Here is a 10900-nt window from a genome sequence, read left to right on the forward strand (position 1 = left end):
AAGAGTCCTTGTGCTGATTTTGAACCTGCCTTTTCAAAACTTCTGCCTACTAGGTTGTGGTTCTATAGTGGTGCATTTCCTCTTAATAGTTCTTTTGGTTATTGAAGAAAGTTAATATGTTGCCTTAGCATCTTCTCAGTTTTAGGCTAAATGCCCCAAGTTCTTTCAATTATTTCTCTTTTGAGGTAGTTCCTAGTCCTCTCACCCTCCTGATTGCTCATTGACTCATTCTAATTGGTCAGCAGTCTCCTTTGCAAAAACCCATTTATCATGCTGTGCCTTGCAGGAAACAGAGGTCAACATCTGCTATAATTATACTTTTTATAGTTGATGGTTACAATGAGTGCCCTCTGCAGCCTTCACTCCATGAAACAGAAGCTTGCCATTTTCCTAATCTTTCCGTAAAGTCCCTTAAAAATGTTTAATCTCTATCAAATAGGAGGCATGGAAACACCCTCTCAAACAAAAACAGTCAAATAAACTATAACTTGGGTAGAGAGAGGGCAGTCTTTTGAAATATATTCCAGAGTTTTAAATCCCCAAAACTAAAATGTGGTAAGACATAATGGTTCTTAAAAATAGATCACATTCTCCATAGTGAGATTGAAGAAAATACTTGTTGACTGACATAAGTTTGTGGGTGTGGGGAGAGAGGGGCAAAAAACAGATGCATCTGAGGATAAGAAAATCAACCATCATCAGAGGCACTAATGAAGAAGCAAGTTAAAAATATTGGGCCAAGTCAATAGTTTCTTTTCCTTCTGAAAACACACACACACACACACACACACACACACACACACACACACACACAATCTTTGGCAACTTGCAGTGTTTTCCAATTGTCTAAGTAGAAGAAGCTATGCAGCTCCAGGCTCTCTTATCTTTTTCACAGATATTTGCCTCCTCATAGTCCTGGGATTATATCTTCTCTTGATCACTATTTTACCTTTCAGCCATTCACTTCCCCTTTGACAGTGTAAATGTCATGTTGAAATAACTGTCTCTGCTGTTTAGCTTGAGGATGCTTGAAAAAGTAGTGCTTTAGCAGGAAGTGATGTTGGGTTATGTGATTTCTCATAAAGCAGCATAAAGTCAGTGGACAAGTCCTACTGTTTATGGGGTTTTAAGTTCATCTTTTAAGAAAGAGTTTGTGCCAAGAGAAAATAAAAAACAACTGACCTTGCCTTGCACTTCCCCCTTTGTTTCATGATCCTAAGTCCGTGTTCTGTCAGGAAGTAATAGGTCATAGTTAATAGGTCATAGTCAGTGGTTTCTTAACTTAAAAATCAGGCACTGCACTGTTGTACATTTTGCCCAATGTTTGTTCCAGCCTGGAGTGGAGTAGAGATTTCTAATAAACTATCTTATTTTGTTGACACAAATGTGGCCCCCGTGTGTTCCATAGTATTTTTATTTCATCACTGACAAGCTCACAAGAAAAAGACCAGTAGTCTTGGGGGATGGGAGTCCTGAGTGAAACCTTGTGGCCTGAGTTCTCTATGAGTACTCTATGAGCTAGACTTGCCAACTGTTCCATCTGCCATAATTGACCCCCCTCTTTTTCTCATGGTCTCTATTACCTTTTTCAACAGCATTACTTTATGTATTTTGTATTGTATATCTTCTCCACATTTAATTTGGAAAGAGGCAGACCATTATAGAATAAAGTGAATAGGTTCATTTTTGTCACCAAATGACTTGAAGTAGAACTTGCCTTCACTGAGGCTCAGTTTGCAAACATCTGAGAGAAGAGGACTGAATTAGATTGTGAAGCAATTCCAGCTCCCACATTCTATGATCAGGTGACTTCTGACTCTCATATCACATTTTAAAGTAGAACATAAAAGGAGAACAGCTCAAACACCTCCACTTGAATAACAAGGCTGTGTGCCTGCCTATTTGGGGGCAGGAGGAAGGGTATACGAAGCCACTGCTGGTTCTTAAATAGGCGCCTGCAGCCCTGGGAAGAAATCTATCTTGTGGCTGAAGCATGTCTCACTTTTTATCTTTAAAAATGACGCAGATGGTTTATTCAGAGAGTACAGGTAAGAACAAATCAAAATGGGTCGAATGACTTTATGCTAAAGACATTCAAGAGTGTTGTCACCTAAAAACTGAGACAAACGCTTCTGGCTGCTCAAAATGAAGTATTTGACCCAGACAATTATCAGGATCACCAAGACTTATGGAATCCTTATTCTTCATGCCAGTACCAAAATCTTCATTTAAAAATTCCATTAATTAAAAAACAAAACAAAACAAAACAAAAAACTTCTATTACTTATCTGTTCAATGAGTCTGAAAAAGCCTCATGAAATAATGTTAACCTATTCTTCTGTGGACCTGTTCGGGCCCTATAGGTACCCAGTTACTGATTCAGATCTGACGAGACAGTTGTGACTGACTTGCTTTACAAACATCCAATTCAGTTCATGGATATGGAAAACAATAGTTTGATAAGCCTTCCATTTTCCAACTTTGAAAAATGGAGGGAATGATTATTTAAAAAAAACTAGACACCATGTTTCCTCTTTCTCTTTTTTAATAAGTTGGTTTAGTTAGAAAAGTCCTTTTTTCATGCATCCAACCAACTTCTGTGCTGCAATGTGTTGGTAGAGGTCTATAAGGGGTAATAGTTCAATGCTAAGCCGTGGGGGTGGCCTCTGGAGTGGTGGGGAGAAGAAAGAGCAAGCCACATTTTCTGAGGCACAGTTCTAACGAATTCAGTGGTTCCAGTGCTCAGTGTACACAGGAGTCAACAAGTAGACAAAGAAAATCCAGACCTTTGATGACCCCTGGTGAATAAACTAAGCACTGCATTGAAATGCAGCTGGAGCTTCAAACATGCCTTGCAGGAGAAGCCCTGGACCTCTCTCCTCTCAAGTGAGGCAAAGTTTTTTCCCCCTCCAAGTGCCTGTTTCATTTGCAGAGAGACTTGCATTATAGACTTGAGGCATCTGTATCCCTCTAAAGAAATCTGATTTGGGTGATCTCTGTTGGTAGATTAAAAAATGCACTCTTTTCTATCTGTGCTATGACCCCTTGGCACGAACAGTGTTGTTTACGGAACACTGGGGAATTCATGAAGTAAGGTTTAGAACTTTCTTGCAGATTAGGTGTGTATTTAGTATTGTTTTATGGAAGAGTGGCGAAGAATAAAGCAACTTTCTCATGTAACACAAATTTAAAATCAATTTAAAGGTAAACACTTGTCTGTATCTCCTGAATAGCAGCTAAAATGCTCTTCTATGCAGCAGAGGTCTGCATTTTTGTAAACAGCTGCATATGACCAGCATGTGGTACATGTGAGCCAGAAAGCTGGCTGTATTTTATAGCCTACAGGAGAGGAAAGAAATCTGTTACTGTAAAACATGGGGGTGGGGAAGGGAGTGTACATCCAGGTGTCCAATTACGAAAGTGATCATTTCAAGTGCCTATTTGTAATTACCCAGAAGGGAACCTACTGATAGTATTATCACAAGGTGGAATATTAAGCAGTTTATATGGTTAATACAGGTTAGCCTGTCGGTTGTTTGTGTAGCATGACATTGGCTTTTAAATTTTTGTTGCCTGAACTGGAAGTATTTTTTACATTTCTAAAATTGGTAAACACAGGGTGTCAAACTGCTTAATTTATTCCCTCTTCCTCCCCATTCTTAATCACCACAAACTATGAATGCTTTTATTTCTAAAATATCAACTGAATTAATCTGTTTTAATGAGAAACATGATATATTCCAAATGCTTGTTTCAGCTTTGCAGGTGGCATCTTGTTTACGTCACCGGGGTTATAGGGCTCATGTAGACATGAGCAACACATAAGAAATTTAGGGGGTCATCAGTGCAGCTCTATGAGGTAGTGCTCACCTTCTGGATGAGGAAGTTGGCATTCAGATAATTTAATCAATTGGCCAGCCATCTAACATTTCAAAGGTGGAAAAAAATCTTAGAAGTTGTTTAGTTCAGTTCTTCTGCCGCTGCTCCAATTGCAAATGAGCAAAGTGACACCTAGAATGCGGTGATGCTTTGAAAGCAGCAAAGCTAAGCACGGGGGTCTGTTGCCTCCCAGTCCAGTTTTCCACCCTTTGCATCACCTTGCCTTCCTTATGGCATGTTGAATGTGCCCTGTCTTTGTGGTGGGGACCCCATCACCCTTGGGAGTATCAGATATATTGTTGATGGAAAAGCAAGGGAGGAGAGGAGACATAATGAAACATGGGTAAGAATTTGAGAAGCAACTGAATTTAGAGGTACGTTTATTTAATGACTTTAAAGTTCTTTTTCAAATTAAAAGGTGTGTTTTGATTGTAACCAGAGAATCCATCTATGTTTGTTATTTCATTATATGTTCTAATAAAGAATTACATTATATAGAGAACACTATAATTTGGTTTGTCATATAAAGATTTGTCATAATATTATGATGGATGTGATTGGGCATATAAGTTCTACTGTATGGCTAAAGAACAAATGAATTGCTAAAGTTTTATATACCATAGTCTCAATTGTTAAAAGTATTTTCTGAGATTTTTCACCCAGATGTGATACATTCTGAAATCTTTACATCATGCTCAAAGTTTGCTCACCCTTCATGTTTATGCGTAGTATATATTTTGGTCGAGCAAATGTAGCATTACATTTCTGATACCACAGAAATACAAACAATTGTAAGAAATTACTACAAACAACTGTATGGCAAGAAATTTGGCAACCTAGAAGAAATGGACAAATTTCTAGAAACATATAACCTTTAAAACTGAAGCAAGGAGAAGTAGAAAGTCTCAAAAGACCAATAATAAAGAAGGAAATTGAAAAAGTAATCCAAAATCTCCCTGCACACAAAAGCCCTGGACCGGATGGCTTCACAGGCGAATTTTACAAAACATTTAGGGAAGAACTAACTTCTACCCTCCTCACACTATTCCAAAAAATCCAAGAAGAGGGAAAAATCCCAAACTCTTTCCATGAAGCCAGTATTACCCTAACCCCAAAACCAGGTCAAGACACAGCAAAGAAAGAAAACTACAGGCCAATATCACTGATGAACATAGATGCTAAAATCCTCAACAAAATATTGGCAAACAGGATGCAGCAATACATCAAAATGATCATACACCACGATCAAGTGGGATTCATCCCAGGGATGAAAGAATGTTTTAATACTCGCAAATCAGTAAATATAATACATCACCTAAACAAAATGAAAGACAAAAATCACATGATCATATCCATAGATGCAGAAAAAGCATTTGATAAAGTACAACACCCATTTATGATGAAAACACTCAGCAAAATGAGAATAGAGGGAGCATACCTTAACATAATTAAGGCTATATGTGAGAAACCTGAAGCCAACATCATACTCAGTGGACAAAAACTGAAAACATTCCCCCTGAAATCAGGGACAAGACAAGGCTGTCTACTCTCTCAACTCCTATTCAACATAGTGTTGGAAGTTCTAGCCCTAGCAATCAGACAAGAAAAAGAAATAAAAGGCATCCAAATTGGGAAAGAAGAAGTAAAACTATCCTTATATGCAGATGACATGATAGTATACATAGGAAACTCTATATACTCCACTAAAAATCTACTCAATATAATAAGCGAATTTGGCAAAATAGCAGGATACAAAATAAATATACAGAAATCTAAGGCATTCCTGTACACCAACAATAAAATATCAGAGACAGAAACAAAAAATAAAACACCATTTACTATAGCAACAAGAAAAATAAAGTACCTAGGAGTAAACTTAACCAAAGAGATAAAAGACCTATACTCTGAAAAATACGTAACACTGAAGAAAGAAATTAAGGAAGATACAAATAAATGGAAGCAAATACAAAAAAAAAAAAAAAAAGGCTCCCCCTGCATAATGCCAACAGTCCACATAAAGGTAGCTTTGCATAAAGTGTTGGAAGACATGACTAAAGTGCCTTTAAACTAAAGCTCTGTGCTCTAAGCTACCAAATACTACAACATGAGACCATCCACCCTAGACTTAAGGAATTCTTCCTTTCAGAAGACTGGCTGGGCATGATTTTAGTAATCTGATCCATGTGTTGATAATCCTGAAGGCTCAGGCATCTCATAAAACCCTTGTACAAGCATACCTTGTTTTATTGTGTTTCATTTTATTGCACTTCACATGTTGCAACTTTTACAAATTGAGGACAAGGACTTCCACCAGAACAAGATTATAACTCACTTTACGTGATACTTGCTTTATTGGGGGTGGTCAGAACTGAACCCAGAAAATGTTATAGGCATGCCTATAGATGTCAAGGCCAGTCCTCAATCCCTAGAACCAAGACAAGTTTCTCATTGGAGATGATAGAGCTTATGAGGGAAAGCACTGGGAACCTGAGGGCTTGATTTGCATCCAAACTCTGCTCTCTGTAGCTGTGTAACCTTGGCAGATTATTTAGCCCAATGAGCTCAACATAGGGGCTAAGGAAGATTGCTTCTGTCATATGTGGCTACAATCTGAAATTATCCTGGCCCTGGTTACAGGGTCATGATTTAGAGAGCCACAGCTCGAGACTGTGACCTAGACCTAATTATGGAACCTACTATATGTCGAAGCAAGAACACCTCTGCAGGAGTGACCAAGCATCCCCTGGACTGGGCAAGTCCAGGGCTCACTGGCCACACAGTGTAACACTGGCTAAAGACTGACACCATAGTCTGAAGGACTTTCAAGCCTCTCCTTTGTCTAAATGAATATTTAAGGTGTTCATACATTTTATGTATGGGTGTGGTGGGGGAAAGGGAGAGAGTGTGCATCAAATGATTGAGCTTAGGTTTTCTTCCTAAAAGGGCAGGTTCTGGTGGGGTGAGGAGCAGTCAAACAATTGATTTGAAAAATAATGCTGACCTGAGCAGTTTAACCCAAAGCTTAGGTTTTTTGTATAATTGTACTGCTAAGGAAAATTAATAATTTTACTGAAAGTTCGAACAATTTTGAAAACAAACTCTTCCCACATTAAAACAAAACCTGACACATAGAAAAGTGACATGAGTTACACTGTCCTCAATAGTACAGTCTTCCTTAGAGGCTTTTGCCAGAGTATACTGGGTTTGGGAGCAGGCTGCTTTTTCCTATTCCGTGCATACATATTACACGCCCCTTGCCTCTCTTGGAATGACTGCTTAATTTCAAACAGTTTTTGCTAGTGTATGTGAGTTGTGCATGTGAACACTGTGGAGCCAGGAAAGAGGCTGCAAATTTTGGGTTCAAGTAGATAAAAGGAATCGATTCATGATGTGGTATGAGATTCTAGAACCACATAAATGGAGAGGAAAGATTCTTCAAGTATTCAGCAAATATTTATTCGACATTACCTTAAATGCCCTACAGTGAGGTTTGCTTGTCCTGATATTGAAGGTCTTCCATAATCTGACATCTACCTCTCTATTGTATCTCCCTCCACTGGCTACTTGAGTTCCAGTAATTCAGAATTATTTACCTTTGCTTCAGCATATCATGCTGTTTCATGCCTCTACTCTTGACATGCTGTTCCTTGTTTCTGGCTCGTCTTCCTCCCTTTGTGAGCTCTTACTCATTCTTAAAGACCCAGCTCAAGTGCCCTTTATCTGTCTTTGCCCCAAGAAGGCATTATTAATAGCTGTTTTTCCTGCATATGCCACATTGCATTCTAATTATTTGTAAACAGGTTTTTATAACCATTCAGACTATAAATTCCAAAGGGCAATACTGAATGTTATTGATCATTCATTGCCAGTTTCTGTAACATAATTGGTTTTTAAGCAATTTTTTGAATGAATGAATATGTACATGCATAAATTCTAACACTGTGTCAAAGGGGTGGTAGATTAAGCTACAAGAATGAAGAAATGGTGTTCATCCTCAAGGTCATTATAATTATGGGGAGAAAATAGGCATGTTAATCTTACTAGAGATCCAAAGTGCTATGGAAGCATGTGTGCTTAGCAGTAAATTTTTGTTAAAAAAATAATGAAATAAATATTTATTGAATGAATACTAAAAGAACAAAAGACTGATGATGAGAGAGTTATTTTAACACAGAAAAGGTTTAGTAGAGGAGGTAGTATTTAAGCTGGAGTTTAAAAGGTGAGCAGTGATAAAAGATTGGAAAGGCTAAGAAGCAGCATTGGTAAACATCAGAGCCATGGAAACATGACATGTTAGGGAAACGATTAGTAATCCAATTTGGCTGTAACAGTGAATATGAGAAGGGATGGTAGGAGCCTTTTCTGAAGATCTATATTGGGAGCACTATGAAAGCCTTGGATTTTATGGGGGATGTAATGGGGAAATGTTGAAGGTTTTAGAGCAGGAGAAGGAAGTGATATATTAATACATGTGTTGTATGAGGATTAAATGAGAAATATATGGAAAGTGCTTGGAACAGTGATTGGTAAATAGCAAATACTCAAAGAATGTTAGTTATTATAGCTAGAGATTTCCTGGCAGAAGAAACAAGGTAGGATGAGATTGAAGTAAAGGTAAAAATTAAGCTATAGGAATTGTCTAGAAAAAGATGATACAGTCCTAATTTAGAAAGAGACTGTGGGCATGAAAAGTGATTATATTCAAATAATATTTTAAAGGTAGAATGGAAATAACTTCATCACCAATTGGTGAGTCAAGGGGAGTCAGAAGCTTCTGGCCTTGCAATCTATGAGAAGAATAATGTTATAAAAAAATGAAACCAGAGGATGGGGTCCTGAAAGGAAGGTGAATGGGTGTGTGTGTATTGGATACATTGAACTCGATGGATTCCTGGAACTGAAAAATGTTTACAAACCTGTTAGATATGTGGGTGTGAGGTCTGAAAAAAAGGTGTAAACAGAAGGTGCGAATTTATGGATCATCAGCATAGAGGTGATGTTGACACCATGCAAATGGTTTAAAGTACCCCACCAAAAAAAGTGTAAAGAAGGAAGAATATATGTGACTGCTGATTTTCATTGAGTTTTGACTTTATGCCTAATAATACTTGAGTTTTTTAGAGTATCTTTATCCATCATCAGTCATGCTATTTTGAGAGTCAAAGGCTGTTTAATATGAGAAAAGCAGAACACAGGGCAAGGCAACATAAGTATGTATAAGCTAAAACCATATTATCAATAATAACCTTCTTAGCACAAAAAAAGAGTATGCTAAGGGCATAATAAGTATGCTAAGATTCCACCACAGTGCTCCTTAGTGTGCTACTACCCTGATCATTGACATATTTTAAATTAGGGAAGTGCTTCTTCATTAGAAACAAGCTTTTTCTGTTGTTGTTGTTGTCTCTTGATCCTGATATTGCATGGAAAACTGCCTTTTAACTACGTGCCTCACAGCTTTCACTCCATGAGAATTATTTTAAAGTGGATACTAACTCATAGTACTTCACAATTATATAGCTCTTTGCAGTTCATAAAACTCTCACAAGATTCTTTCAGCCACTTCATAAGGTAGTCACTAGTTATTCCCACTTTACAGATATAAAAACTGAGTTTGAGGTATATTATGACTTTATCATGACATTAAGAGGTAACCTCTGTGTAGCTGAATTTTAAAAACTGAAACATGACCATGTGCTCACAATGATCAGAATCCCCAGCTTATGGCATATGATCATGGCTGATCATGTTTCTCTTTTTTAATTTTTTTATTCTTCATTCCTCATCCTCCTTTTCCAATCTTTTTATTACCACAAAAATAATGTTAAGTTAAAAAAAGTAAGAAGTGGAATGAGATGTGTGGAATAATATGTATGCTCATTTAAAATACATCTATAGAAGAGTCTGTGTATTATTTATAGGTAAGTTTATATGGTACATGGGATGGGGGAACAAAAATTTTAAAACCTTTCTCTCCTAGAAAGCTTCTGGAAACTTTACAAAGCAGAAATTTTAAGGCATAGAGCCCTGTTTGTCAAACTTTAGCATGAATCAGAAACTCCTGAGGGCTTGTGAAAACACAGATCACTGGATTTTACACTAGAGTTTCTTATTAAATAAGTCTAGGGAAGGGCCTGAGTATTTGCATTTCTAACAAGTTCCCAAGTGGTGCAGATGCTGCTGATATGGGATCATACATACTTTGGGAAAGTTATAGAGGAAGGAGAAAGCCCCAGGTGATGGGGATGCAATCAGTGGGGCTTTGTTAACTTACCCCAAATAGACTTTCATCAGCACTCCAGACCCATTTTATATTCCAAGTTCCCCTGTCCCCCTCATCCCTTGTGTGTGTGTGTGTGTGTGTGTGTGTGTGCTCTCTTTATTATCAATCTCTTTCCCTCAACTGATTGCTCCCTCCAGTTCTGCCTGTAGTTTGGTAATGTGGACTAAAAAGAAGAAACTATAGTCAAATAAATCTGTAGTGTCTCAACTCTGCCACATACTGATTAAAATCTGAGCAAGTTATTAAACATCTTAATGCATTAGTATTCTCATATCTAAGGACAAAAAAAAATACTGCTAAGAAGTCTTTGTACTTTATCTAATAATTTTATTGTTGACAGTAATTTTATTGTGCTATTTTGAAACCATTTTATAAATAGGATAAAGCAAATAAGTTATTAGGAATCAAGATGTTCTAAAAGAAAATAGGAATAAAATAAGCAAAAACTCTAAATTGTCAAATAAGAATTGAAAACATCATTACAGTCATACCTTGTTTTATGGTGCTCCACTTTATGTGCATTGCAGATATTACAGGGTTTTTGTTTGTTTTACAAATTGAATATTGTGGCAACCCTTTTCCAAGTCTATCTGTGTCATTTTCCCAACAGTATTTGCTCACTTTATGTCTCTATGTCACAGTTTGGTAATCTCACAATGTTTCCAACTTTTTCATTATTATTATATTTGTCATAGTGATCTGTGATCAGTAATCTTTGTAATTGTTTTGGGGATCCAT

Source organism: Furipterus horrens, unplaced genomic scaffold (genome assembly GCF_987537825.1).
Source record: "Furipterus horrens unplaced genomic scaffold, mFurHor1.1.pri manual_scaffold_4, whole genome shotgun sequence".
Classification (NCBI taxonomy): Eukaryota; Metazoa; Chordata; class Mammalia; order Chiroptera; family Furipteridae; genus Furipterus; species Furipterus horrens.